General features: G+C 53.7%; 3 protein-coding genes across 6 annotated transcripts in view; 1 reads left to right on the top strand and 2 right to left on the bottom strand.

The window, feature by feature from the left end:
- The window catches only part of SAR1A (secretion associated Ras related GTPase 1A), a 537,387-nt gene that overhangs the window by 307,104 nt on the left and 202,884 nt on the right, over window positions 1–27,399 (bottom strand). The window lies entirely within an intron of this gene.
- PPA1 (inorganic pyrophosphatase 1) overlaps window positions 1–27,399 on the bottom strand; it is a 478,362-nt gene that overhangs the window by 257,016 nt on the left and 193,947 nt on the right. The gene's annotated exons all lie outside the window — the stretch shown is intronic.
- Window positions 2,138–27,399, top strand: part of PALD1 (phosphatase domain containing paladin 1) — a 109,515-nt gene continuing 84,253 nt past the window's right edge. For 2 of the 4 annotated variants that reach the window (XM_050803600.1, XM_050803606.1), the window contains exon 1: window positions 21,054–21,196. The gene's annotated coding sequence lies outside the window, so the exon portion shown is untranslated. Of the gene's footprint in view, window positions 2,208–21,053; window positions 21,197–21,305; window positions 21,600–27,399 lie in introns of those variants that run through there. The other 2 variants (XM_050803602.1, XM_050803601.1) reach the window with 2 other exon arrangements.

Raw genomic sequence — 27,399 nt, 5'->3', positions numbered from 1 at the left:
CTGCTCTCCCTCCCCTGCCTGCTTAGTTCTTATTTATTGTGCTATTGTGCTTTTTTTGTTTTGTTTTGTTTTGTTTTGAGATGAAGTTTCACTCTTGTTGCCCAGGCTGGAGGGCAATGACGCGGTCTCGGCTCACTGCAAACTCCACTTCCTGAGTTCAACCAATTTTCCTGCCTCAGCCTCCCAAGTGGCTGGGATTACAGGCACCTGCCACCACACCCAGCTAATTTTTGTATTTTTAGTAGAGACAGGGTTTCTCCATGTTGGCCAGGCTGGTCTCGAACTCCTGACCTCAGGTGATCCACCTGCCTCGACCTCCCAAACTGCTGGGATTACAGATGTGAGCCAGGGCACCCGGCCATACAGTGCCTTGTTTTTTTTTTTGGTTTTTTTTTTTTTTTTTGTTTGTTTGTTTTTGAGACGGAGTCTTCCTCTGCGTCCAGCCTGGAGGTGCAATGGAGCAATCTCGGCTCACTGCAAGCTCTGCCTCCCAGGCTCACGCCATTCTCCTGCCTCAGCCTCCGGACCACAGGCACCCACACCACGCCCAGCTAATTTTTTGTATTGTTTTTAGTAGAGACGGGGTTTCACCCTGTTAGCCAGGATGGTCTCGATCTCCTGACCTTGTGATCCGCCCGCCTCGGCCTCCCAAAGTGCTGGGATTACAGGCATAAGCCACAGCACCCAGCCTTTTTTTTTTTTTTTTTTGAGATGGAGTTTCGCTCTGGTTGCCCAGGCTGGAGGACAATGGCATGATCTCGGCTCACTGCAACCTCCGCCTCCCAGGTTCAAGTGATTCTCCTGCCTCACGTAGTGGCTGGGATTACAGGCGCCCGCCTCCAAGCCCGTCTAATTTTTGTATTTTTAGTAGAGATGGGGTTTCACCATGTTGGTCAGCAGGGTCTCGAACTCCTGATCTCAGGTGATCCACCCACCTTGGCCTCCCAAAGTGCTGGGGTTACAGGCATGAGCCACCGTGCCCGTCCTGTATTGTGCTTTTTAAACACAAAATGCATGCCTATTCGCTGTAGAAAAAGTGCAGACTATATAATGGTATATACAGGAAGAGAAAAATCCCCTGTAACCCCGTGATCTAGATATAACCATGGTTAATCCTTTGGGGGTACATTCTTCCTGCCCCTTGCACTTAGGTATTGATATGCACATGCATTTATGTGCACTTAGAAGAATCACACCATGTGAACTGTTCTGTAAACTACTTCTTTTATGAAACCTGAACATCTTTCCAGGCCATAAAGCATCCTCTCCACTACCATTTAAAAATAAACGTTGGCTGGGTGTGGTGGCTCATGACTGTAATCCCAGCCCTTTGGGAGGCTGAGGCAGGCAGATTGTTTGAGCCTGGGAGTTCGAGACCAGCCTGGCCAACATGGTGAAACCTAGTCTCTACTAAAAATACAATAATTAGCTGAGAGTGGTGGCGGAGGTCTGTAATCCTAGCTACCAAGAAGACTGAGGCAGGAGAATAGCTTGAACCCGGGAGGCGGAGGTTGCAGTGAGCCCAGATCTCACCCCTGCTCTCCAGCCTGGGCTACAGAGGGAGACTCCGTCTCAAAAAAAAAAAAAAAAAAAAAAAAAAAAAAAATCTTAATTCTTTAGGCCTCCTCCTCCAGGAAGCCAGCCTGGAGGATTTCTCTAGCCCAGTCAGCCTCTCTCAAGGTCCTTACACCAAGTTCCGTGTTATCCACCTTCTCTTGGACTGTGAGCTTTCAGGGGACAGAAGGCCCCTCCGGACCCTTTCACTCAGTGCCCGGTGTACGTAATAGGTGCTTAATAAATGAGGCTGGAAAGGGTACTTTTCTTGATTGCTGTCAGCAGGAGGAGGCCGAGGCAGAGGAAAAGAGCACTGGACTTGGAGTCGGCGTGCCTCCCTGTCTCTAGCTTCGCGTTCTTGTTTGCAGCGAGGAGGCATAGTGGTCTGTGCGACGCAGGGCCCAACCCCGCTTGCCCCGCCCGCCCCGTCGCGCCTGGCCGGGCGCCTGGCACAGCCAAGGCGCCCAGCGGAAGCCCCAGCCATGGCAGAACCGACGGAGCCCGGTGAGGTGAGCGCGCCTGGCAGGCCCGCGGGGCTGGAGGCGGAGGCCCAGGCGCCCGCCCCCGTGGGAAAGCGCGCGGAGGGCGACCCGGGTGAGTCAGCCTGCTAGCAGACGGGCTGCGGAGCTAGAGGACCGAGGCCCGAGGCGGCGGTGAGTGTTCCCGCCGGGCGGGGAGCGTAGTCGCCGCCAAGGGGGACCCGCCCCTCTCCCTTGTTCCCCGCACTGCGGGTCCCGCCGCCGGGGCCGGGACACGAGCCTAGCGAGACAGAGACGCTCCGGCGCGAGCTCCCGCCCCGGGCCTGTGGTCGGGCGGGGTGGGGGTTACCCAGGGTTCTGCCCTCAGCAGGGTGTGTCCCCTCCCATCTGTCCCGTCCCCTCGCTGGGTTTCTGTCCAGTGGCCTCATTCTCTTGCTGCTGGTGGGAAGGGTGGGATGTGCCTGGTTGGTAAATTGTGGGGCGCCACCAAACGCGGGTAGCCCCCATTTGGTGCCAGGCTGGGCCTAGTGCGTGGGCAGGAGAGGCAGGATGGGCTCCGCACACCATCACCGCCTTACCACGGTGCTGCACTGCTAAACAAGGGGTTACTGCTGCTCCTGGGCTCAGGAAGAGAGCGGCTCCCCCACCTTTATCCCCCGCCATCCGCCTACCCACTGCTTCACCCTTCCCCCACCCTGCCCCACTCCAAGTCCCAAGGAGCCCAGTTTAAAAGAGCCACTGCCACCGTTTGTCCAGCGCTCACTGGGACGCTGCCTTGTTATAAACATTTTGCACAGTTACCTCAGTTAGCCCTCCCGCTGGCACTATACTGACGGCTGCCTTTTCAGATGAGGAACCGGGGCTCGGAGAGGTGAAGTCACTTGTTCAAGGTCACTGCAGTCAGAGGCGGAGTTACCCTGAGGCTAATTGAAGCCCTTAAGTTTCAGACCCTTGCAAGGCCGGGACCTAATTTTTGCATTTCTATTTTTGTGTTCTATTCCTTTAGAAGCCCCCTCCCCCAACAGTAGGAGGGTCAAGCCCCTTCAAAATGGATCTCTCTGGCCGTGCCTGGTCTGTCTGCTGTCCTCTGTGGCACTGCCCCGGATGGGTGGGGATGGGGGATTGCTAGGGCTGGGCAGTGCCAACCTGGCAGGGAGGGAAGGACGTCCAGATTTGGTCAAGGGGCCCACATGCCCTCTGCATGAGTCTTGGCAGACTCCAAACAGCCTGCTGTGTGCGGAGCCAGCTTAGGCAGAGCCCTCCTTGTGACGTTGGGATCTTCTCTGGGACTCAGCTGTCCTCATCTGAGTTAGGGGTGGTTATTATGGGGTAACTGCAGACACGAGGTGAAAGTGGAAGGAACAGAGGCTGGAAAGCTCGAAGCCCTGCCTGTCCTGCGTTCCCCCTCCCACCCCCCCCCAGCCACCCCACAGGTGCCTGCCACTCTGCCCTGTGCCCTGTCTTCACAGCCAGCCCTCTCCTCTACAGCTGCCGCATCTTCTCCACAGCCAAGTTGTCCGTGGTGCCGTCTCCCTACACTCCCCGCTTCACGGTCACCCTTCACCCCGTTCCATTGTTTGCCTCCTGCCTCCACCCACCATGGCGTCTGCCCTGGCTTGGGTTGTATAAGAGAGATTCCGTGTTACCAAATTGGCTCCAGCCCTGCCTGGCCGCACAGCAGCCTTTGACACGGTTGAAATGCTCCCCACCTCTTAGCTTTTGTGCAGCTAAGCTTCCCTTCCGCCGTCTGGGCCCCTCCTCAGTTCTCTTTGTCTTCTGAGCCTCTTCCCCCTGCCCCAGGCCTCCCCTCCCCTGGGCCCGCCCTCCAAGGCTGTGCTTGGACTTCTCCTCTCCCCTGCCACTACCTGCCTCTCCTAGAGACCCTCACCCATCCTGGGGCTTAAAACCCACCAATACCCATGGTGCCCGGCCTTTGTCTACCTCAGACCAGTCCTCACAGCTCTGGACCCCTGCACCCACCAGCCCACCCGTGTGTCTCCCGTGGGCTCCCTCATAGTCATCTCTGGCTCCACTCATCAAGACTGAACTCCTCTGTGCCTTCTCCAGCGTTCTCTCTGCAGCCAAGCCCCTGGTTGCTGATTCCTTCCTCCCCCAACACCACAACATCCAACCCCAAACCAGCCCTGTGGATCCCACTTCCAAAATGGCTCTCTAGAATCCACCTGCTCCTCCCCATCTCCTCTGTCACCACCTGGTCCCAGCCACCATCATCTCTCTCCTGGACAACTGCAGGGGCATCTCTCTCCTGGACAATTCCCTGCAGTTGTCCAGGAGGGGCCTCCCTGCCTCCACCCTGGCCCTCCAGAATCCACTCCTCTCAGGAGCTACTGCGCTAGATGGGATGGCATCACTCCCCTCACTGACACCTTCAGTGCCTCCCATTGCCTGTAGGATAAAATACAAGCTCCAGGCCGGGCCAGGTGGCTCACACCTGTAATCCCAGCACTTTGGGAGGCCAAGGTGGGCAGATCACCTGAGGTCGGAAGTTCAAGACGAGCCTGACCAACATGGAGAAACCCAGTCTCTACTATAAATACAAAATTAGCTGGTCATGGTGGTGCATGCCTGCTACTCGGGAGTAATCCCAGGCTGAGGCAGGAGAATTGCTTGAACCCAGGAGGCAGAGGTTGCAGTGAGCTGAGATTGTGCCGCTGCACTCCAGCCTGGGCAACAAGAGCGAAACTCCGTCTCAAAAAAAAAGAAAAGAAAATGCAAGCTCCAGAACCCCGGCCGGCGGGCCTCAGCCCACTGGGCTCATTGATGTGCAGCTGCAGCAGCCTTCTTTCTGCTTCTGGAGTGTGATGTGGGTGTTCCCATTGTAGGGCCTTTGCCCCTGCTGTCCCCTCTGGCTGGAATGCCCTTTCTCCCACTCTTTGCCTGGCACACATCTAATTAGCCTTCAAGTCTTAGCTTAAGGATGACCTCCTTGGAGAGGCCTTCCCCATGACCCCCTGTCACACTCCCTAAGAGCACCCTGAGTACTTACTGTCAGCTGGAATTATGCCTTTATTTCTAGGGCTATGGGTTAATGTCTGCCACCCTCACCAAACTGCAAGCTCCACAGGGCTGTCTGGTTTACTGTCTGTGTTGCTCTGCCTCTCCCGTGCCTAGCGTGGTGCCAGGCACACAGTGGGCACCCAGGAAACACGTATGAAGGAGAGGCGTGGAGACCCAGCTGCCAAGGTTGTCCTGCTGCCATCTGTCCAGCAGGTGGCCTCCCAAACCAGAGCTTTACCTCTGGAGATGAGTACCCACGGCAGTCCTCAGATTTTGGAACAGCTCCTATGCAAATCCTGGGGCCCCCCACTTGAGATCCACATGGCAGATATGTCTTCAGTCCCAGAGACCCCTTGGCACTTGCTTTTTTGAGATTTACGACTTGGCATTGTGATTTTTTCTGTTTTTTGTTTTTGTTTTTATTTTTGAGGCAGGGTCTTGCTCTGTCACCCAGGCTGGAGTGCAATGGCACAATCATGACTAATTGCAGCCTCAACCTCCCTAGCTCAAGCCGTTCTCCCACCTCAGCCTCCTGAGTAGCTGGGACTACAGGCATGTGCCATCATGCCCGGCATATTTTCGTATTATTTGTAGAGATGGAGTTTCACCATGTTGCCCAGGCTGGGCTCGAACTCCTGACCTTAAGCGATCTTCCCACCTCAGCCTTCCATAGTGCTGGGAATACAGGTGTGAGCCCTCACCCTCAGCTTGGCATCACGATTGTCTACCTGCATGTCCTGCAAGGGGACTAGGGGCAACTCAGGCCAGAGACCTGATCTAACCTGTGGAGAGACTGCTCCTGGAAGTTAACATTAAGGCTTTGGAGCCCCATGCCTGGGTTCTAATCTTGGCTCTGGGGCTTCCTCGTTGTGAGGCTTAGGTGAATTGCTTAACTAACCTATGCCTCCCCTGTAAAGTGGTAATACTACCTGCCTCATAGGATTGTTGTGAGACTTGAATGAGGAAATACATGAAGAGTACTTTTTCTGGTGCCTGGCATGTAATCAATGCTCAGTAAATGGGAGCTTTTATCACTGAACAATTCTTTACCCCTACTGGAAGCCCAGTCTCAGCTGGGGAGAGGCTGCCCACTGTTGCACTGGGCACAATTGTGCATGCTTGTGCAGGGCATGCACACACATATGCAGGAACAACACACAACTCTCCCAGCTGTGGCGTGAGCTGGCCAAGGTGCCTCCCTTGCCAGAACAAGGGAGCCTGGCAGATGCCTTGTGCCCCCTGGCACTGTGCCTCCTGTGCCCAGTACCATTGGCTTGGCAAGACAAGTTGCCATGGCAGCAGGTGATTGGGCCTGCAGGCGGGGACAGTGGCTGGCCTTGGCTGAGCTCTCTGGCTTTTTAGAAGGTGATGGCTTGCTGCCAAGGCACAGGCTTTCCTGTTACTTGGCTGCATCCATGGCCACACCCGGGAGCCCTTTTGGGCTCCCAGCCCTGGGAACTGGGAGACTGAGCCAGCCACTCACTCTGGGCATTCCCCCAGGCCTGGACACATGCCCCATTGTCCATCACTCACACTCCACTAGAAAGATCTGGCGTGGGTCTTTTTCCTCTACCCCATGGGGAACTCCTGGAGAGTTCAGGTTGCACCCAACACATTGTAGGTCTCTCTGGAATGTTTGTGGGGTGAATCAAAAAACAAAAAATGAACAGGTAGAGCAGGTAGAATTATGACTTTACTCTCTACTCACCACCTGGAGGAGAAGAGGTGGTGAGAGGAGTGTAAAGTCTCCAGACGTAATTCTACCTGCTCTAGACATTAATACCTAGTTAATAATATTAATTTAGTACCCACTGTGTGCCAGACATTGCTCTAGGTGAAGCCAAGATTTAAACCCAGATGGATACATTCCTGCTGTCATGGAGCTAATATCCTAGTGGAGGGAGACAGACAATAAACAAACAGGCAAACAAAACCAGGAAAACATCAGATAAGGACTACAGGTGCTGTCTGAGAATTACAATAGGGGGATGCAGTAGGGAGGAACTGAGTGGCCGCTTCAGATGTGGGGACAGGGGAGGCCTCTCCAAGGAGGCGACATTTAAGCAAACACCTAACTGGAAGAAAGGAAGATCTGGATGGGGAGCCTTCTAGGAAGACGTATGAACTAGTGCAAAGGCCCTGAGGACAGACCACACTTGACCGGTGTGGAAAGAAGTGAGGTTGAACTTAGTAGGTGAAGGGGATGATGAAGATACACATACAGTAAAATGTACTAATCCTAAAGTTACAACTTGATGAGTTTTCACACATGCATTTGTCCGCATAACCCCTATCCAGATCAAGCTATAGCACCCCAGCAGTTTCCCTCAGGTCCCTCCCAGTCAGTGTCGCCACTCACCCATGGGCTGCTCTTCTGGCCTTGATGATTGTCATAGGCTAATTTTGCCTGTCCCTGGACTTCATATAAGTGATGAGATCTTATGCTGTGTTCTTGTTTGTATCTGGCTTTTTCCTTTTTTTTTTTTTTTTTTTTTTTTCTTTTTTCTGAGACAGTGTTTCACTCTTGTTGCCTAGGCTGGAGTGCAGTGGCATGATCTCGGCTCACTGCAACCTCTACCTCCCGGGTTCAAGCAATTCTTCCACCTCAGCCCCCTGAGTAGCTGGGATTACAGGCATGTGCCACCACACCCAGCTAATTTTTTTGTATTTTTAGTTGAGATGGGGTTTTATCATGTTGGCCAGGCTGATCTTGAACTCCTGACCTCAGGTGATCCGTCCGCCTCGGCCTCCCAAAGTACTGGTATTACAGGTATGAGCCACTGTGCCTGGCCTGGCTTCTTTCATTCATCATTAGCTTTGTGATGTTCATCCATAATGTTGCTTTGTATCAGCAATTCACTCATTTCAGTTGCTGGGGTATTCCAGGCTAAAACTGTACTTCCTTTTTTTTTTTTTTTTTTTTTTTTTTTTTTTTAAGATGGGGTTTCGCTCTGTCGCCCAGGCTGGAGTGCAGTGGTGCAGTCTCGGCTCATTACAGCCTCCACCTCCCAGATTCAAGCTATTCTCCTGCCTCAGCCTCCCAAGCAGCTGGGATTACAGGCACATACCACCATGCCTGGCTAATTTTTTGTACTTTTAGTGGAGATGGGGTTTCACCATGTTGGCCAGGCTGGTCTCCAACTCCTGGCCTCAGGAGATCCGCCCATCTTGGCCTTCCAAAGTGCTGGGATTACAGGAGTGAGCCACCATGCCCGGCCTCTACATACACTTTTAAGCAGCTTATATATGCTGGTGAAAGTTCCCCTAGTTCTCTTCCATTTTACAGGTGGGGAAACTGAGGCTCAGAGAAGGGAATAGACTTATCCCTGGTTACTCAGGCAGTTAGGGGCTGACACTGGTGCTGCTGACTCTGCAGAAGGCAGAGTCTCTGGGTTCCAGGGAGGGAGGAGGAGAGAATGAATATTTACTGAGCACCTACTATATATCAGGTCCTCCATAGGTATTATGTCATTTGCCGTCATCCTCAAAATAACCCCGCCAATTAGGCGTGATTATGTTAGTTTTACAGGTGAGGGGCCTGAGTCTAAGAAACATATTTACAGAGTGGAGTCAGGACTCAGGCAGGCCAGTCTGACTCCAAAGCCTGACACCCTCCAAGACATCACGCTGCCACTCAGGGAGGGGTAAAGCCTCCACGTGCCAAGGCTGCACAGGCAGAATGCCGAACTCACAGGTGAATGAAGAGCTTGAGGGGGCTCGTTGGATTAGGCTGGTCCCTCCTCAGGATGGAGGACAGCAGGGAGAAAGGTCCTGGTCTTCTGTTTTCAACCCCTGCCAGGGTCCCACAGACATTTACCCTCTGAGGCCCCAGTTTCATGGTTAACTTGCTGTTAACTTTGGGCCAGGTACTCCCTCTCTGGCTCCTTTTAGCTCTGCTCTTCTGAGTGGGGTTTGGACGGGGAGTCTCTTGCCCTTTACTGTTCTGATCCTGCCCCATGCCCCAGGGCTGTTACTGGGGAGGCTGGAGGGGAGAGGGGCTTTGAGACCTCCAGGGTCTCCACCTCCTCCACATGCTGGTCTTCCTGATTCAGAACCGGACCTCAGGCACCCTTGGGACTTTGTGGGGAGGCCTTTTGTTGGAGGAGGACAATTATTTTCTTGCATTTGGTGGGTTATCTTTAAAAAAAATTGTGGTAAAATATACATAACATAAAGTTTGCCATTTTAACCTTTTGTTTTTTCTTTTGCTTTTTGAGGCAGAGTCTCACTCTGTCGCTCAGGCTGGAGTGTAGTGGCACTATCTTGGCTCACTGCAACCTCTGTCTCCTGGGTTCAAGCGATTCTCCTTTCTCAGCCTCTGAGTACTTGAGATTACAGGCGCCCGCCACCACGCCTGGCTAATTTTTGTATTTTTAGTAGAGACGGGGTTTCACCATGTTGGCCAGGCTGGTCTCTAACTCCTGACCTGGTGATCTGCCCACTTCGGCCTCCCAAAGTGTCAGGATTACAGGTGTGAGCCACCGTGCCCGGCCATTTTAACGATTTTTAATTAAACACTACAGTGGCATTAAGTACATTCTTGTAACTGTGCAACCATCAGCACCATCCGTCTCCAGAACCTTTACATCTTCTCAGGCTGGAACTCCTTACCCATTAAACAATCACCGAGGCTTTTAAAATAGTGGTTTTTGGAGATGGCAGATGCCCTCCTTGAGAAGCGTGGGGGAAGTTGTAAGAGAACGTGAGAGAATGTGGAACACTCTGAGGAGAAGGGGCAGGAATTTGAGGGGAGAAAGCAAGGGCCCCGGGGCAGGCAGACTTAGCAAGTTCACCTCCGGGATGCTGCCAGGGCTTCGAGAGTCCCCTGCATGGGCCCTTTCCTTCCTTCCACAGCCACCCCAGCCCACCATCCTGGACTCGCCCTCTCTCCCTGTAAGGAAACAGTGGGCATTTTAATGATTTCGCTTCCTCCTGCCAGCAGCAGCCCACTCCTGCACCCTCTTCAGAGACTTGAAGTTGGGGACAACTGACGGGCGGGCCTAGTGGGTGCAAAAAGGGACTTGTCCACAGGTCTCTAAGTGTCAAACGTCAGGTAGGTGTGAAGTCAGAGCCAGGAGACCAGCTTCTGGGGGGTATGGGAGGTGTTGAGTGTTGAGAGAAAGCAGGGTTTCATTCTCTTTTTGACCCCCTTGGGAAAGAGGTCCCCTGGGGAGCTGGAGGTAGAATCACAATTAAGGCCTATTCTGGTCCTAGAGGTTCCCACCAGCCTTTGAAAGTCCTCGGATGTTTAGCTGGAGAAGCCTGGGGGTCGGGGTATGAGATGGTGTTTCTCAAATATTTGAGAGGCAGCCCCCTGGGAGGAGGTACCTATGCTCTGGTGGTCCCAGTGGCAGAGGTGGGGGGTGGGAGGCAAGGGGAAGTAAAAGACTAGCTGGAGAGTGAGGGGAGCCACTGAGAAGTGGATGTCGGGCTCACGTGTGGAGAAAGGTGAAGGACATCCTAACACCCAGCACACATCTCAGAAGCGGATGGCCTCTGAAGGAGTGAGATCCCTGTCACTGGGAGGATTCAAGTCAGGCAGCAGTTTAGTAGCCGAACACAAGAGCTCTGGAGTCAGAGAGGGCTGGGGGACATTGAGCAAGTTCCTCAATTGCTGTGTGCCTCAATTTCTTCATTTATAAAATGAGGATAGCAATGGAATTTGCTCTAGGGGTTTTGTGAGGAGTGAGATCATGATTCTGACACAGTAGCCAGCACTCAGAACACACCCAGGACAGGACAGGAGTGCGTGGAGGGGATTCTTGGATGAGGTGGGCAGTTAGATTAACTCCTCACTATGAGCTCCCCGCCCTGATTTTCATGGAAGGAGTGCCCTGGGGCTCATTGTGACAATGTCCCTGAGTTATCGGAAGTTCGCCACCTGCCACCAAATGGGCAGTTTACCCGCTCCCCCCTGCCCCCGCCACCTCCCACTGATGGGGTCTGAGGACAGTACCTTGTGATAACGCACAAGGCAGGGGTTATTTATCCCATTTTATAGATGAGGAGACTGAGGCTGAGAGGCTCCTTGGCTTTCCCAATGTAAACATGGGAAGGCAGGAATGAGACGAGGATTCTAGTTTCCAGAAGCCTGGTCAGGGGCCTTGACCTGTCGTGATGGCCCTTATGGAGCCTGGCCCCTGGGCTTCCCTCTGTCAGGGTAGTTGCCTCTCTTACTAGGAAGAAGGCAGGTGCAGTCCACCAAGCAAGGTTTTTTTTTTGAGATGTAGTTTCGCTCTTGTCGTCCAGGCTGGAGTACAATGGCGAGATCTCGGCTCACTGCAACCTCCACCTCCCGGATTCAAGTGATTCTCCTGCCTCAGTCAGCTTCCTGGGTATCTGAGATTACAGGCGCCCACGACCACACCCAGCTAATTTTTGTATTTTTAATAGAGACGAGATTTCACCACATTGGCCAGGATGGGCTCGAACTCCTGACCTCAGGTGATCCATCCAGCTCGGCCTCCCAAAGTGCTGGGATTACAGGCTTGAGCCACCGCACCTGGTCACCAGGCAAAGTTTTTAAGGAAACTTTCTTTCCCTAGAACTCAAGTGTGGAGCCCCCATTCCCTGCCTTTGCCCCACAAGGAGCCCCTGCCCAGGACTTCTTATGGACGGGGTGTAGTGGGCAGAGCACAGCAGCCTCACCCTAGCCCATGAGGCGGGACTCTGTGTGTGTGTGTATGTGTATGTGTGTGTGTGTGTATTTTTTTTTTGAGATAGTCTCACTCTGTCGCCCAGGCTGGAGTGCAGTGGTGTGATCTTGGCTCATTGCAACCTCTGCCTCCCAGGTTCAAGCGATTCTCCTGAGGCAGGACTCTTATTATGGCCTATATAGATGAAGAGACTGAGACTCGGGGCACACAGCTGGTAAGGGACAGAGCTGGGATTTAAATCCGGCAGCCTGGCTTTAAAGCTTGCCTTTATCTACCCACAGTGGAGGGGGCACAGTACCATCTCTGAATCCATTACCTCTAGCCGCGGAAGGCACCTTGGATTTAGGGCTGCATGTGTTCCTTCTGAGCCTTGGCCAGCACACCCTTAAGAGGAGCTGGCATTGCTGGGCCCCTGCCAGCTGGAGTTGGGAACATCTCACCCCCCAGGCTGGCAGGCGGCTAAGGGTCAGATTGGCCTATCAGCCAGAGGAAAACCTCGGAGTCCCTTGGAACATGGATTCTCAAATGTGAAACACTCTACCATGGCCTTACACCCTCCTAGCGGGCTTTCCCAGGCTCAGCTCTGGAGATTCTGGCTGAGGAGGGCTGGGCGGAGCCTGGGAGTCTGTCGTGTAACCCCTCTGCCAGTGATTCAAATGCATACACAGGCAGGCTGGGGAACAACTGTTTACTCCGAACTGCCGAACTGCCGGACTGTGAATGCCTGTCTCGGATTGTCTGGGGGTGTCTGGAGGGGCCTTCCAAGCCAGCGGAGCTCCCGTATCTGCTAGTTGAAGTGAATGTGCATTGCATACGTTATGCTTCTGAGTTTGCTGTAGAGGTGAGCGGGCCGATAAGCTGGGCTGGGTTCCCCTGGGCCACCCCTGCCTGCTGCTGGGTGCCTGCAAGATGCAAAGGGTGGGTGGACTGGCTGGTGTCTGTGCCTTCTGAGAAGCCTAGATCTCAGTCAGCACCACAAGGAAGGAGACTGAGTCAGGTTGTGACTCCTCATTGCTGGGAATAGTCAAGCAGAGGCAAGGGGGCTTAGTACAGGGCTGCTCCAGGTCTGGCAGGGTGCACTGACTTGCTTCTCAGACTGTTTCTTTTTTCTTTTCTTTTTTTTTTTTTGAGACAGAGTCTTGCTCTGTCACCCAGGCTGGAGTGCAGTGGCGTAATCTTGACTCACTGCAACCTCTGGCCCCTAGGTTCAAGCGATTCTCCTGCCTCAGCCTCCCGAGTAGCTAGGACTACAGGTGCCTGCCGCCACGCCTGGTTAATTTTTGTATTTTTAGTAGGAACATGGTTTCACCATGTTGGCCAGGCTGGTCTCAAACTCCTGACCTCAGGTGATCTGCCTGCCTCGGCATCCCAAAGTACTGGGATTACAGGCATGAACCACCATGCCCGGCCCTGACTCTGTTTCTTTAAATTGCATTTGTTATGTCTGTTGTATTCTGATGGAGGAAGGAGTGAATGGTGTGATATTTGGGGGCTGCTTTAAAACACTCCAACAAGGAAATGGAAAACAGTAGATGAAGCAAGTGTGGCAAAATCTTGATAACTGTCATATCTGGACAATGGGTATATAGAATCGATTATACTACTCTCTACATTTGTACATATGTAAGAACGTTCCAAATTAAAATGACAAATGACTTAATTATTAGAATGTCAGAAATGCATGATGTAAAAAACTCAACTATACAGTAGGATAGTGGGACGTCAGTCTGCTCCCCTCTCCCAGGCCCCAGTCCCTTTTAGGACTAAGTCCTCTTTCCAGCCTCTTCTACAGCCTTCCAGAGGTTGACCGTGTGTATACAAGCCTATGAATGTAAGTGTGGTTTATTATTTTATTTTATTTTTTGACACAGGATCTTACTCTGTCACCCAGGCTGGAGTGCAGTGGCGTGATCTCAGCTAACTGCAACTCTGCCTCCTGGGTTCAAGCGATTCTCCTGCCTCAGCCTCCCAAGTAGCTGGAACTACAGGCATGCACCACGACGCCCAGGGAATTTTTGTATTTTTAGTAGAGACGGGGTTTCTCCACGTTAGCCAGGCTGGTCTTGAACTCCTGACCTCAGGTTATCCATTGGCCTTGGCCTCCCAAAGTGCTGGGATTATAGGCATGACCACCTCGTCCAGCCTCAATAGTATTATACATTTATTACTCTTATCCCTGGATACTGGGTTTCCAAGCTCACTGCATATTTCTGTGTATGCACCTGGGTGGGTGTAACTGTTGGACAGGATTCTGTGGTTGGAATCCATGTGACTTATTCATCACCCTAGAGACAGATACCGAGGCTGCCTCCAGCACCCACTGTCATGGTCAACACCACTGTGGCCATCCTTGTCCATGTCCACCTCTGAACCTTGCCCCTTACTGTAGCAAGCATTTTTTCTCAGCCTACATACATCTGCCTTGGGTTTTAAAATAGCTGCATGGTGTTCCTCATTTTGGATGTTCCATAGTTTAGCTAATCATCTCTCTATTGAAAGACTTTTCAATCTTCTCTTTCATCATCTCACTCAAACTATGAATAGCCTTGTTCAGTTGTCAGTTTGCACACATGCAAGCACATTTTTAGGCGAAAGTCCTAGGGATGGAATTGCTGAGGCAGAGGGCCTGTGTCCTTGTCATTTGCATGGATACTGACAGAAAAGTGTGGGAATGTCTCTTTCCCACCCATCAGCAAAGCTGTCTTCTAGCACTCAGGTTCTTTGAGACTCAGAGTGGTGGCCTGGCTGGGATAACACAGCCAGCGAGGGTTGGCACTGAGCCTGGCATGCAGGAAACTGAACCCTGGCCTTTCCAAGGCACCGCTTCAGCTTCTTCGTGCCCAAAGCTTCACAGAGTCTCGGACCTTCCTAGCAAGTCTATGGGCTTCAGCCTTTGGAATGTGCCTGGTAAGCAACCCCTCCAAGTGTCCGCTAGCCTACAGCAGTGTCAGCCTTGGAGCTCGTCACGTGAAAGCCCCTGGGAGGTTGTGTCAGGCCCAGCCTCTGTAGATCCCTGACCCTTTCCCCACCCCACCTCCCCTGCAGCATCTTCATAAATGGCTCTGTCGGAGTTAGACATCCTTGGGAGCCTGGAGTGGTGTTGCCTGGAGACAACTGGGCAACAGATCTGAGTTATTTATTTATTTATTTATTTATTGAGACGGAGTTTCGCTCTTGTCGCCTAGGCTGGAGTGCAATGACGCAATCTCGGCTCACTGCAACCTCCACCTCCCGGGTTCAAGTGATTCTCCTGCCTCAGCCTCCCCAGTAGCTGGGACTACAGGCGCCTGCCACCATGCCTGGCTAATTTTGGTATTTTTAGTAGAGATGGGATTTCACCACATTGGCCAGGCTGGTCTCAAACTCCTGACCTCAGGTGATCCGCCTGCCTCAGCCTCCCAAAGTTCTGGGATTACAGGTGCCAGCCACTGTGCCTGGCCAGATCTGAGTTATTTAAAGGAGGGAGAGGGTGGGAGGGAAGGGGTGACAGCCTGTTTATTCAGGGATGGATGGTCCCGCTGCTGCAGGGTTTGGCAGCCTCTCCCACCTCTCGTCTTTCTCAGTGTCCAGAGCCGGGGACTCTGCAGCGAGACCCAGTAGAAGGCCACTTGGACCACCTTTCTGATGGCAGTAGGGGTTGGAGAGTCTCTGCATGCCCCAGGGGGCTCTGTACAAGTGCTGGCTCAGAGAGCGAGGAGGTGTGGGCAGAAGGACCAAGCCTTGGAGAGAAATCTTCTGATGTTGATAACCACAACTCCTATTATGAGCTTCCTCTCAGACAGCTATTCGATAACAATTTTAAATTTATTAGTTCATTTGATCTCAAAACTCATCAAGGTAGGTATGACTATCCCCATTTTATAGATGTGGAAACTGAGACTCAGAGACATTAAGTGACTTGCCTGAGGTCACACAGCTAAGTGGCAGAAACCAAATGAAAACTCACGTCTGTCTGATGCAGAAGCCAGAACAAACCTCCGTATGTTGCTAGAGATGGCAGGGCCCTTGAATGCACCCACGTCTCCCCACCCCGAGCTGCCCTGGAAGGTCCTGCATCCTGTCCTGCTGTGTGCCACCAATCGTGCTTCTCCAGCACCCTGGTCCCACCCCGACCCTGCAGGAAACACAGGGCTCTGAAATGATCCGAGACTTGTCTGCCTTTCCCACAGGTCTGTGAGCACCTCGAGGGCAGGGCAGGGTTTTACTCATCTCTGTGTCCTGAGCCCGGGGTCAGGCACATAGTGGGTACTTAAAGAGCATTTCCACATGGAGCTTGGGTGTTTGAGCACTCTCCCTCAGACAGGGGCCAGCTGTCTATCTATGGGCCCTCACTCTCTCCCCGACAGCCCTGCAGGGGCCAGAAGAAATGATCCTTCTTTTTTTGTTGTGTACTTGTTTACTGTCCTCCCAGCCCACTAAAATGTCAGTTCCATGAAGGCAGGAGCTTGTCTGCCTCATTCACTTCTCAGGGGATAGAACAGTCTTGGAATATAGAAGGGGCTCCATAAATGTTTGTTGACAGACTACTTTTTTTTTTTTTTTTTAATTGAGACAGAGTCTTATTCTGTTGCCCCGGCTGGAGTGCAGTGGCATGATCTCAGCTCACTGCAACCTCTGCCTCCCAGTTTCAAGCAATTCTCGTGCCTCAGCCTGCCACGTAGCTGGGATTACAGGGGCGTGCCACTATGCCTGGCTAATTTTTTTGTATTTTTAGTAGAGATGGGGTTTCACCATGTTGGCCAGGCTGGTCTCGAACTCCTGACCTCAGGTGATCCACCCGCCTCAGCCTCCCAAAGTGCTGGGATTACAGGTGTGAGAAACAGTACCCTGCCTGACTGACTAAATAAATGAATGAAATATATTTGTGGAATGAATGAGCCAGGATTCCTCCCTCCTTTTCTCTCTTGATCTGATGGAGCATCTCCCTGTAGAACCTGAAGAATGTTCTGGAGCTAGAATCACCCTCCTGCCACATGTCCTGGGTGCTCTTCAGTCAGGCCTTTAAGTAGTCCCGTGGGGAGGGAGGGGAGCAAGATCTGGTGCCTGCTCTTAGGAATCTCATTGTTCTGTGCAGCATGTTCAAACTGCAGGTCATGGGCAAAATCAGTGTAGTGCCCTGCAGTCAGCAATAACAAAACGAAATAGAATAAGATAGATTAGAGGGCTGTGCGTGGTGGCTCACACCTGTAATCCCAACACTTTGGGCGGCCGAGGCAGGTGGATCACCTGAGGTCAGGAGTTCAAGACCAGCCTGGCCAACATGGTGAAACCCTGTCTCTACTAAAAATACAAAAATTAGCTGGCCATGGTGGCGGGAACCTGTAATTCTAGCTACTTGGGAGGCTGAGGCAGGAGAATTGCTTGAACCCAGGAGGTGGAGGCAGCAGTGAGCCGAGATTGTGCCACCGCCACTGCACTCCAGCCTGAGGCTCTGTCGAAGGAAGCAGGATGCATCCAATGCAGTAAGGCTAAGCGTTTTTTGTGAATAACACACATTCACATAACTGTGTAGCCGGCCCCGGTGTAAAATGTATTTCTTACTTTGGGTCTTGGTAAAAAAAAAGGTTTGAATCTTGTGTGTGAATTTGGGAGTTGGGGGATGTAATCCTTAGGCTTAGACCCAAAGAAGGGTATAACCAATTAAATGAATAATCCTGCCCATAGTATGATGCCGATAACCAAACATGTATCCTGTGCCAGGCGGGGTGCTCGGGTCCCAGTGCCTGGCAGGGAAGGGAGGGGAAGGAGTCCTGAGTGGACAGAGATCCCATGGGCAGATAGGGGAGGAGTCCAAGGCAAATTGCCTGGAGGAGGAACCTGAACTCAGGCTCCAAACACCCCTCTGCCCTGGCAGGTTCAGGGCTAGGTCATAGTTTGAGCTTGGGTGGCAACAGCAATGACAGGAACAGCTGTCATCAGTAAGTACTGGCTGAGTGCCAAGCACCTTTTATCCTCCAGACTTTCCCAGGAAGCAAGAACTGCTCTTCGCATCATTTTACAAATGAGGAGACTTGGAGCAATGTGGTAACTTGTAGCATGGGGTCACATGGTGGTAAAGTTGCTGTGGCTAGATCCAAGCCCAGGTCTGCCCTGCTTAAAGCCCTTGTCTTTAGGATTGCACACAGAAGGGGGCCGAAAAAATGGGAGTGCTGGATGCTGGAGATGGGGCAGTGGGCCTGGAAGGGCAGATGGCAGACAGGGGATCTGTCTGTGTGGGGACTCAGGCATCAGGGATGAGTTTGCCTGAAGCTCAGAGACCACTGGGCTCAGGGGGAAATCGCAGGCCCCAAAACTCCCACCCTGGAGGGTGCACATGATTCCTGTTCTTGGCAGTAATGCAGTTACAAGGAGCAAGGCCAGGCCAGCCCGTGTTCTGATGTTGTCCACTCCTCAGGCCCAGTGTTCCCCAGCTGTGGCAGATGTCAGGGGAAGAGCAGCTAGGGCCTGTTTCCTGTCTTTGATCAGGATTCATCTTTGCTGGTTTGAATCCAGCTCCTCTGCTTTCCAGCGAGTCATTTGTGCCTGTCAGGAAATAATTTTTGGTTTAAGCGTTCTCTCAAGGGAATCTGGGGTTCCCACAGCTCATGTTTCTGCCCAGGGACTGAACTTGGGAGCTCTCTCCTGAGAGCACCAGCACCTTGCTTGGGCTGACAGGGCAGTGGACGGCCACAGGCGAGTCTGTCGGGGTGTGAGTAACAGGTTACTTACATTCTTTGCAGCAGCAGCTCGTCTGGTTTTGGACTGTGGCAGGTGCTTCGTGTGTGTGCTACACGTAAACACACATACACCCATGCTCACTCATAAAGCCACACTCGCTCCCACTAGACACTTGCACAAACATGGATCCCTGCAAATATGAGTTCACACACGAACAACACAAGCATGATAACATGGTGTCTTGGGCGCTTGTGTGTGTGGGAGGTGGGTGCTGGCAGTGCTGGTGGAGTGCTGGGTGAGTGAGGGTCAGTCCCGACTTCTCTCCTTCCTGAGATCCTGGTCTGGGACCCATGAATCTTTTCTCAGGGGATTTTGGGCTTCTCCTCTGAGCTTCCAGATTTCTCAGGAATCTTCTGCTGCAGTTTGAGCTGCTCAAATTGGCTCAAGTGAGAGCTGGCTTGACTGATTCTTTCTTCCTGCCTGGGGCTGGGGAGACAGCAGAGTACCTTCTCTTGGGTGTACCCAGGGCTGCTCTGTGGCCTTCAACATTCAGTCGTTGTTCCCCTCCCAGGCCCAGGGCGGGGCAGATCTGACTGCGAATCTTTCTTGGGGTTGCAGGAACTCTCCTAGCCCCATGGCCAGCAGATGGCCAGGGCTGCAGGACTTGCTATTCTGAGTAGGGACTTGGCAGGCCCTCTGGAGGGGCTGGTGGTGGGCTGGTGAGGCTGGGCACTGTGGTTTTGATGCAGTCTGTGGCCTGACCCCAAGGAACCTCCAAGCCCTCAGCCCCCTACCTACCAGCTGAACCCTGAGGCTGTTAGAGCCAGAAGGGTTGTGACTGCAGGCTTTCCTGAGAACATCTTTGTCCTGGGCTTTTCTGCTTGGTTCAACAGGAACACCTACTGTGTGTGTGGTGAGTACAAATGAACGTATGAAGACGTGCCAGGCACTGTGCTGTGGACCAAAAGACAGGTCAGGCACAGGTAGGACATAGCTTTTGTTCTCTGGGAGCTAGAGAGGCACACAGTCATGGATTCCAGCATCTGCCGGGCAGGGGGTGAGGTGAGGGGAAGCAAAGTGTGTATATTTGTATGTGTGTATGTGCATATGTGTATGTGCTATGTTTGTGTATGTATATATATGTGCATGCATACCTATATGCATGTTTATAATGTATATATGTGCATTGGCATACATATATGTACATGTATGTGTATACATGTGTGCGTATGCATGCACATGTATGTAAATGTGTATTTTGCATCTGCTCACACACATGCCTGCCCCTGCCTTAGTCCTGACCTAGAGGAGGGCATTATCCTGGAATGCATCCTCAGGATGGCAGGCTTCAGTTGGGGAGTCTGGCAGGGGGCAGGATGGGATACGTGGCTGTGGCAAGAAGAAGAAGGAAGGAAACTGTGGCCCAGGATGGAGTCCTACAGTGTGCCACACATGATGCCTGGACATTACTTGCCCAGCTCACTGGCTTCTCAAACACCTCTTTGAAGGAGGATGAAGCCATCTTATGGATGCAGAAGTTGGGAATCTGAGAACTTACATCACTTTTCCCAGACCACACAGCCAGTAAATTGTGAGCCACTTTGAGCCTAGCTCTGCTGAACTCTGAAGGTCAGGTCTGTTTCCCAAGGCCACTATGGGATTTTCTCTGCTGCTGTCGTTTTTCACACACCTTGGGTGGCGCAGGAGGAGGTATGGAGCTGAGGGCAAGTTTCCCTGGGCCTGTTTCCTCATTTATTAAAATAGGGATCAGAAAAGTATTGACCTTACAACATCGAGAAGCACTTAAGAGCTAGGTGCTGGGGACATGGTGAGACCACCACAATGAGTCATTTCTCTTGTCTTCAGTTATTCTTAGGGGTCATGGGGAATGTGTTCCCCTCTCCCAGCCCAGCACTCTCCAGCCTGACAGAGGTGGTGCCTACACTGCCTTCATTCTGGGGCAACCCCAGCTCGCCCAAATCCCGCTCCATCCCGAATGGGGGTGAGGCACGTGGTAACAGGTGAGAAAGAAGGATTTCCCGAGTGTGGAGCCGCGAGAGGGAGGAAGTGACTCACCAACCACAACAAAGCCCATCTCTCCGCTAGGAAGCACCAGCCAGCGAGGAGTGAACGCACGCACGTGGGTGCATTCACCCACGTGCTCGCGGGGGCGTGTGGGGCCGTCGGGGCTGGCTGCTACCTAGTGCTAGTCCGCGCAGGTGCGGTGAGGGGTGGTGGGGGGCAGGCCTATGGTGCGGGTCACTGCCTGAAACCGCATGATGGGGTGGGGGCAGAGGGACCCCTCTCCATCCAAAACTCTGCTCTGCCGTTCTCCTTTCGCCTCTGGGGGCCGAGGGGCGCGTTTTCTTAGGACCCCGGGGCGTGGGAGGAGCCCCTGCTTGGGAGGACAGTCTGCTGTTTAGGGGCTCCCCTTCGACACGTGGGAGGCAAAAGTCCAGGGCGCACTATCTTCTAGCTCCCGTCGCACAGCACAGCGAGGCCAGCCTGGAGCCCACGTGCTGGGCTCGGTCCCGCCGAGGCTCGGCCTGCCTGTAAAGCAGAGAGGAGCGAGGGAAGCCAGGCCAGCGGGTCTCGCGGGTAGCCGGCGTCCGGGACGGGGTGTGGCGCCCAGAGCGCTGCTGCCTCTCGCAGCCAGGAGGCTGGATGTAGGGTTTGGGTGTCTTCCAGAAGGAGCCGCACTAGCGACGAGGGAAGAGGAACTGGCTTCCCGGGCAGTCTCCCCCGCCCCAAACTTTTCCTCCTCGCGGAGGGAGGAAGCGCGGCCGGGGAAGGTGGGGCCCGCGTTCCGCCCGCCCGGGGGTCGCGGCTGGGGTGAGTGTGTCTTTAAATCCGAGCCCCCCGCCCCTCGCGGTGGGGCCGGGGCTCGCGGTCCGGGCGGGGGCGGACGCGGTGATTGGTGGCCTGGCCGGATCCGCCCCTCGGCGCTGGGGACGCGGGGCGCGGGGCAGCAGCTCGGCGCGCAAGGGCCGGGGCGCTCAGCTCCAGTTGGCGGTGAGTGCGGGCTCCCTCTCGCGTGGCCTCGCCGGGTCCGCCTGGCCTGCCCACCTCCGGAGCCGCCTCTGCCCCCGCATGGGCTGGGGAAGTTGGGAGGAGCGAGCCGGAGCCAGAGCCCGCGCCGGGCGCGCCCCGCCGCTGCCTGACTCGGCGCCCGCAGTCCGGGCGCAGCGCGCCTGCCGTAGGAGCACGGATGCCCCCCGGAGCCGCGGGCTGGCAGGTACAGACGTGTCCCGGCCTGGGGCTGGCGAGGGGCGGGCAAATCCAGAATCCCCCGGCACCCCCCATTCCGAGGCTGCTCCAGACACCAACTCCCCATCCTCTGGGGAGGTGAGGTCCTGGGCCTTCACCCAACACCAGCTCAGTATTGATCGCTGGGAGGCAAGAGGGACTCACAGGGAGCAATTGCTGTGTGGTTCTGTGTGTTGGACCTTGGGCTACCCCCTCTCCCGAGTTCCCTGGGTTTGGTGTAGGCATGGGCTGGCGACAGTTCCACTTTTCATTGCCAGACCTGGGAGCACGGCCAGGAGCTAGGGTTCCCCGCGAAGTTAGGGGGAGATTGGGGAGAGGGAAGCCGATTCATGACCGAGATGGGGTGCTGGGACTCATCGCTAGGGGGCGTGAGGCCCGCAGATCCAGGATGAGTCCAGAAGTCTCAGCGGGCACACGCTTTGATTCTTGGCCCAGTCTGGCCGTCTTCCTCTGTAGGCCTGGGTCTCCGAGGAGAGTACATTTTTCAGTTTCAGCGGGTTTTCCTGAAGGGGCAGTGACCTGTCAGAGAGAGAGTGGCCTATGGGAGACCGGCAGCACCGGGCTCCTGAAGGTGGCCGGAATGGTTGGAGCTCTTTCATGTCTCTTGGGTTGTCAGAGGTGGGAGTAAAGCTTCATGGCCCCGGGAATATTCTGGGCATCGCTACTCTCCCAGCCAGAGGCCCAGGCACCAACTCCTTAGCTTCTGGGTAGAACAACCTGAACCCAGTGGCTGAGCACCTCTTAAATGCCAGGCAGGGCACTGGGCCATGCCCCTGGAGTGTGCGGGTGGGGGAGATTTGAAGGATTCTGTCCTCAGGAGGCTCAGCCTGTGGGGGGAAAACAGGACATAAACACACAAAGTTCACTGATACAGGGTTTCGATACCAGTCCTGGACTGGTGATAGTGGAAAGCCAAGAGGCTACACACCATTAATTGCTACATGAGTAATACAGGCTGCGAGACTGCCAGGGCAGCAGAGATCCAGTTCCATGCAAGCAAGCAAATGTGCTGAAATGTTCCAGCTCCATGCCCACCCTTACTTATTACCCTGCTCCAAGGGCAGGGAGCAGCAGGGGCGCTGAGGAGGTTCTCTTGCACCCATCCCCACCCACTCCCAGGTTTGTTTGTTTCCTGCTGGTGGATTTCTGAAGTAACCCATTTGGTTTCTTGGCTTGGACTGAGCATGGGACTCTCCTACTTGCCCTGTGGCTCCTGGGGTTTGGGGTCTAGAGCCAGCCTTGTAGGAGGTTCAGAGGCAAACAGGAGGAAGTCCTCACTTCCTTTCTGAAGAGCCTCCGTCGCTGGGGGTTGGGGGTAGGTTGGGAGGCTGGCAGGCACTGGGTCAGTTTCCTGTGAGTGCAGACAGACCCCAGGTGGTGCATGCACCCCCCCACTTCCCTGGCCAGTGTTGGGGGTGGGCACAGTAGGGCCCAGGTGACTTGAGGTGGGTGATTCCTGGCACAGCTCTGACCTCACTTCTGTGAGGCTCTGCTGTATCTGGGGCCCTGCCCCCTCCCTCACTGTCCCTGGCAGGTTTCTGTTTTTCTGGAACACTTTGTGGAGGTGGCAGTGTGCTCATGCTCGTGGCCTTGGGTGCAGTTCTGGGAGTGGGAGTTGCTGAGCTCACCCGAAACTCTTGGCTGGCACTGTGAGAACTTGTGTGAACACACTTGCCTGCCTCAAAACAGGTGGTGCACAGACGTGGGTTACCCAGGCACCTGTGGGGGATACCCATGGGGGCAGAGATGTGAGTGCACGTGTGTGCTCAGGTTTACAGCTGCGTGGGCAGAGACATAGAGGAACTGGATGCATATGTACATGAGGACAGACACAGGAGGATGATGGGGGTGAGCAAACTACCCGGGGACACAGACGTGTGCGGGGACAGACATACATGAACGCATCAGCGTGGGCCACGTATGGGCTGCAGACATGTACATAGAAATACACCATCGCTGGGATCTGAATCTCCCCACGTGGGAGGCAGACAAGTAAGTGGACAGACGTATAGGTAGACCCACCAGAGCACAGACGGGGATGGGAACCGACATTCCCAGACAAGACTTGGAGCCACAGGGAAGCCGCTCAAGTACCTGGGCAGAATGGAGTTGGCTGTGAGCTCCTGGGGGGCACAGACACATATGCTTGCCAGAGCCAGCTGACAGCAGAGGCCCGGAACCAGACACAGGTGGGTTCTGAGAGGTGGGCCGAGGCGCGCGTTACCTGGGTATCACCCTTTCCCTGCGTGACACAGTGCCCGGGAGTGGTCCTGTTTGGAGTGGTGATGGTACCGGTGCTCTGTGGTGGAGCTTATTTCTAGACTTTCACTTTGGGGTTTGAGGACCCCCAAAAGCTCAGTCTCCTGTGTTTTCCTCTGAGAGTCATTTGGCCTCTCCACCTCTGCATTACAAGGCTGGGCTGTGCCTTAAACGCCAGCAGGTGCTCTTTGAATTTTGATTCTCATCTTTTCTGGGTCTCCAGAGGCTTCCTGAAGTGAGGCTGTGTGGCCTGGGTGGAGTGCTCCAGCTATTCTTTGCCTACCAGAATAGAGGAGGAACTGCCTGGGGATTCTCCTGAACGCAAGCCTGCGGGTCTTTGACAGGGATGGGAGATTCCCCCGGGGGAGAGAGAGAGCACATGCGGCTGCATCTGTGATGAGAGCCACTGCCCTCTGGGGCGGGCTCCTTCTCCGCTAAGCCCCGGGCTTGCACAGGGAAGGGGTCCACCACCTTGCTATGCTCAGGTCTACCTCTGCCCAACCTGGCACCTGAGAGCCAGCCCAGATTCTAGATATGGTTTGATACTAATGCACCATGTAACCTCCAGCAAGTCAATTAATGCCTTGGTTTCCTCATCTTTAGAGTGGGGCCACTAACCTCTACCTCCTTGTGGGTTCAGTGGGAGAAAATCAGTGCAAAGCATGTGGCCCAGTGCATGGCATGGAGTGAGTGCTCAGTTGATGTCGGGGTGGGGGCCTTTGATTATGAGCCGTCCCCTGTGGCCAGGACTCTGCAGGGCTTCCTCGGCAGCTGGGTGCATGGCCCTGGGCCTCTGGGTGAGTCCTGGAGCAGGCTGGGTGGGCCAGGCATCTCTCATGTGAAAGCTGGAGGGCTTTGTCCTCAGTCTGTGCCCACTAGTCCCTCCTTAGCCCTGTGGGACCTCCATACACGGGGTCAGGAAATGGCAGGCTGGGCAGGCGTATGGAAGCTTGGGCCTGCTGCCTGCTGGGCCTCTGGGAGGGGAGCCAGTGGTTTGCTAAGAATAGTCCCGAATCATGGCTCTCGCCTCCCAGAGGGCAGCCCAGCCATGTGCCACCCCTGTCTCGGGCCAAGGCACTTGCAGATGGGCTTTTTATGTTTCCTGTAACTGGTGCTCAGCACAGGATTCTGCCTGGGAGCAGCAAGCTTAGTCTGGGAGGAGACTCTGTTTGCCCTTCCGAGGCTTTTGACTGGGACCTGGGGAAAGAGAAGGTCTGGAAGCACTGGCCTTTATAATCCCTGAGTTCCTCTTCCACTCAGGGCTTTTCCTGACACATCTGCCTTGACCATCTTCCTACCTGCAAATAGACCTGTTGTGATTAAGAACACTGGCTCCGGAAAGAAACCACCTGGGTCTGAATTTCTGCTCCCTCCCTCATTAGCCGTGTGGCCCAGGGCAAGAAACTTAACCTCTCTGTGCCTCAAGTCCCTTGTGTCACAGGGTTAAGGATAACAACTCCCTTATGAGAATGTCACAAAGATGAAAGGAGGTAATCTCAGAGAGCCCCCAAGGCACTGGCTCCTAGGAAGTACTCCATAAACATTAGGTGCTTCTGTTGTTCCCATGATATTAGTCTCTCAGCAGAGGCCAGGGTGCTCAGCACAGGACCAGATGGTGGGAAGGGACCAGAGTGGCATCTTGATGTGGGTTCCTGAGCTTTTTGGCCCTGGGTTCAGTATGAGGTGCAGGGGCTTCAAAGGTAGATTAAACTCAGTCCCCACCAGGAGGTGAGCGAGGTACATGCAGACGCCATGTCTGGTTCTGTAACGGGGTCTGTGCTAGTTATAGTTTGAGCCGGAGGGAGGGAATGGCTGGCATGGGGTGTGTGTGATACTTCACATGGGCTTTGAGGGATGGCCAGGAGTTTGAAAAGGGGGAGGGCAAGGCTTCTGCAGCAGAAAGAGCAGTGTGGCAGAGGTGTGACAGCCTTGGGAAGCATTTTGTATATTTCCCATAACTGGCATGTGGGCTGGCTTTGGCCACAGGGTGCGCCTGCTTGGGCTGAAGCTGAGCACTGATGAGAGAGGCAGGTGGGGTGTCTAGCTCATCTGCACACCCGTGGAAGGCAGTAGGGAACATCTTTGGGAAGTGGGTGTGTCACTGCCAATGCTTTGGGCTCCTAGGAGTTGGGGCTTTCAGAAATTCCATGAGGAGGGAGGATGTGGTGCTGCGAGGGCTGTGGGTACCCTGGGAAATGGCCAACAGGCTGGGTGTGGCCCATGGGTGGGGAGAGGGGTGGGTGCCCTGAGATGACCTGGGACCCTGCCAGCTTCTGCATCCTGCTGAGCCCCAGGCCCTTCCTCTCTGCGGGCTGTGCCGGCCTCTGTCTGGCCTTCCCAGAGTGGAGGCCTGGGACGCTGGGACATATTTTGAAGATTCTATTTAGAAAGCATAGAGGGGACTTCTCCTCCCCTTTTCCTTTTCCTGGAATGGAGAGTCTCCTGAAGGAGTTAACCCCTTTCCTGCTGGTCACAGAGTGGCCCGTGGATGTGTCCCCCACTTTTTTTAGGATCACTATTTTATCGTTGCTCTTTCTGTTATGCGGGATATGTACATCAGGTGCTGAAAGGTACAACACATTCTGCAACTGAGCGCCACCTTCCGAGACTGAACCGGCAAAGAAAGTACACTGAACATCAGCATCTGGCAATATATTTTTTATTTGTGTGTTTGTTTTTTTGAGATGGAGTCTTATTCTGTTGCTCAGGCTGGTGTTCAATGGCACGTTCCTAGCTCACTGCAACCTCTGTGTCCCAGGTTCAAGTAATTCTCGTGCCTCAGCCTCCTGAGTAGCTGAGATTACAGGTGCCCACTACCACGTCCAGCTAATTTTTGTGTTTTTTTTTTTTTTTTGAGACAGAGTCTCGCTCTATCGCCCAGGCTGGAGTGCAGTGGCGTGATCTCGGCTTACTGCAAGCTCCGCCTCCCGGGTTCACACCATTCTCCTACCTCAGCCTCCCGAGTAGCTGGGACTACAGGCACCTGCCACCACACCCGGCTAATTTTTTGTATTTTTAGTAGAGACAGGGTTTCACCGTGTTAGCCAGGATGGTCTCAATCTCCTGACCTTGTGACCTGCCCGCCTTGGCCTCCCAAAGTGCTGGCATTACAGGCGTGAGCCACTGTGCCTGGCCTGTCATTTTTGTATTTTTAATGGAGATGGGGTTTCACCACATTGGCCAGGCTGGTCTCAAACTCCTGACCTCAGGTGATCTGCCCATCGTGACCTCCCAAAGTGTTGGGATTACAGACGTGAGCCACCATGCTCGGCCCCAATATTTTTCTAAAAAAAGACTAAAATGGATTTAAATTGATTAGCACTGTTAAATCACATCTAATATTTGATACTACATGATTTAATATAGCTGAATGATGCAATGATGGAAAATGTGTTTACATCAAAGAATACAACCAAAATGAAGATAGCAAAGAAAACCCATATACTTTTTTTAAACAGGAAAATACTTTTGAAGTATACATGTAACCGCCCATTCTTTTCTTTTCTTTT

Source organism: Macaca thibetana, chromosome 9 (genome assembly GCF_024542745.1).
Source record: "Macaca thibetana thibetana isolate TM-01 chromosome 9, ASM2454274v1, whole genome shotgun sequence".
Classification (NCBI taxonomy): Eukaryota; Metazoa; Chordata; class Mammalia; order Primates; family Cercopithecidae; genus Macaca; species Macaca thibetana.
The sequence above is the reverse complement of the archived record's forward strand: the minus strand, read 5'-3'. Positions and strand labels throughout refer to the sequence as shown.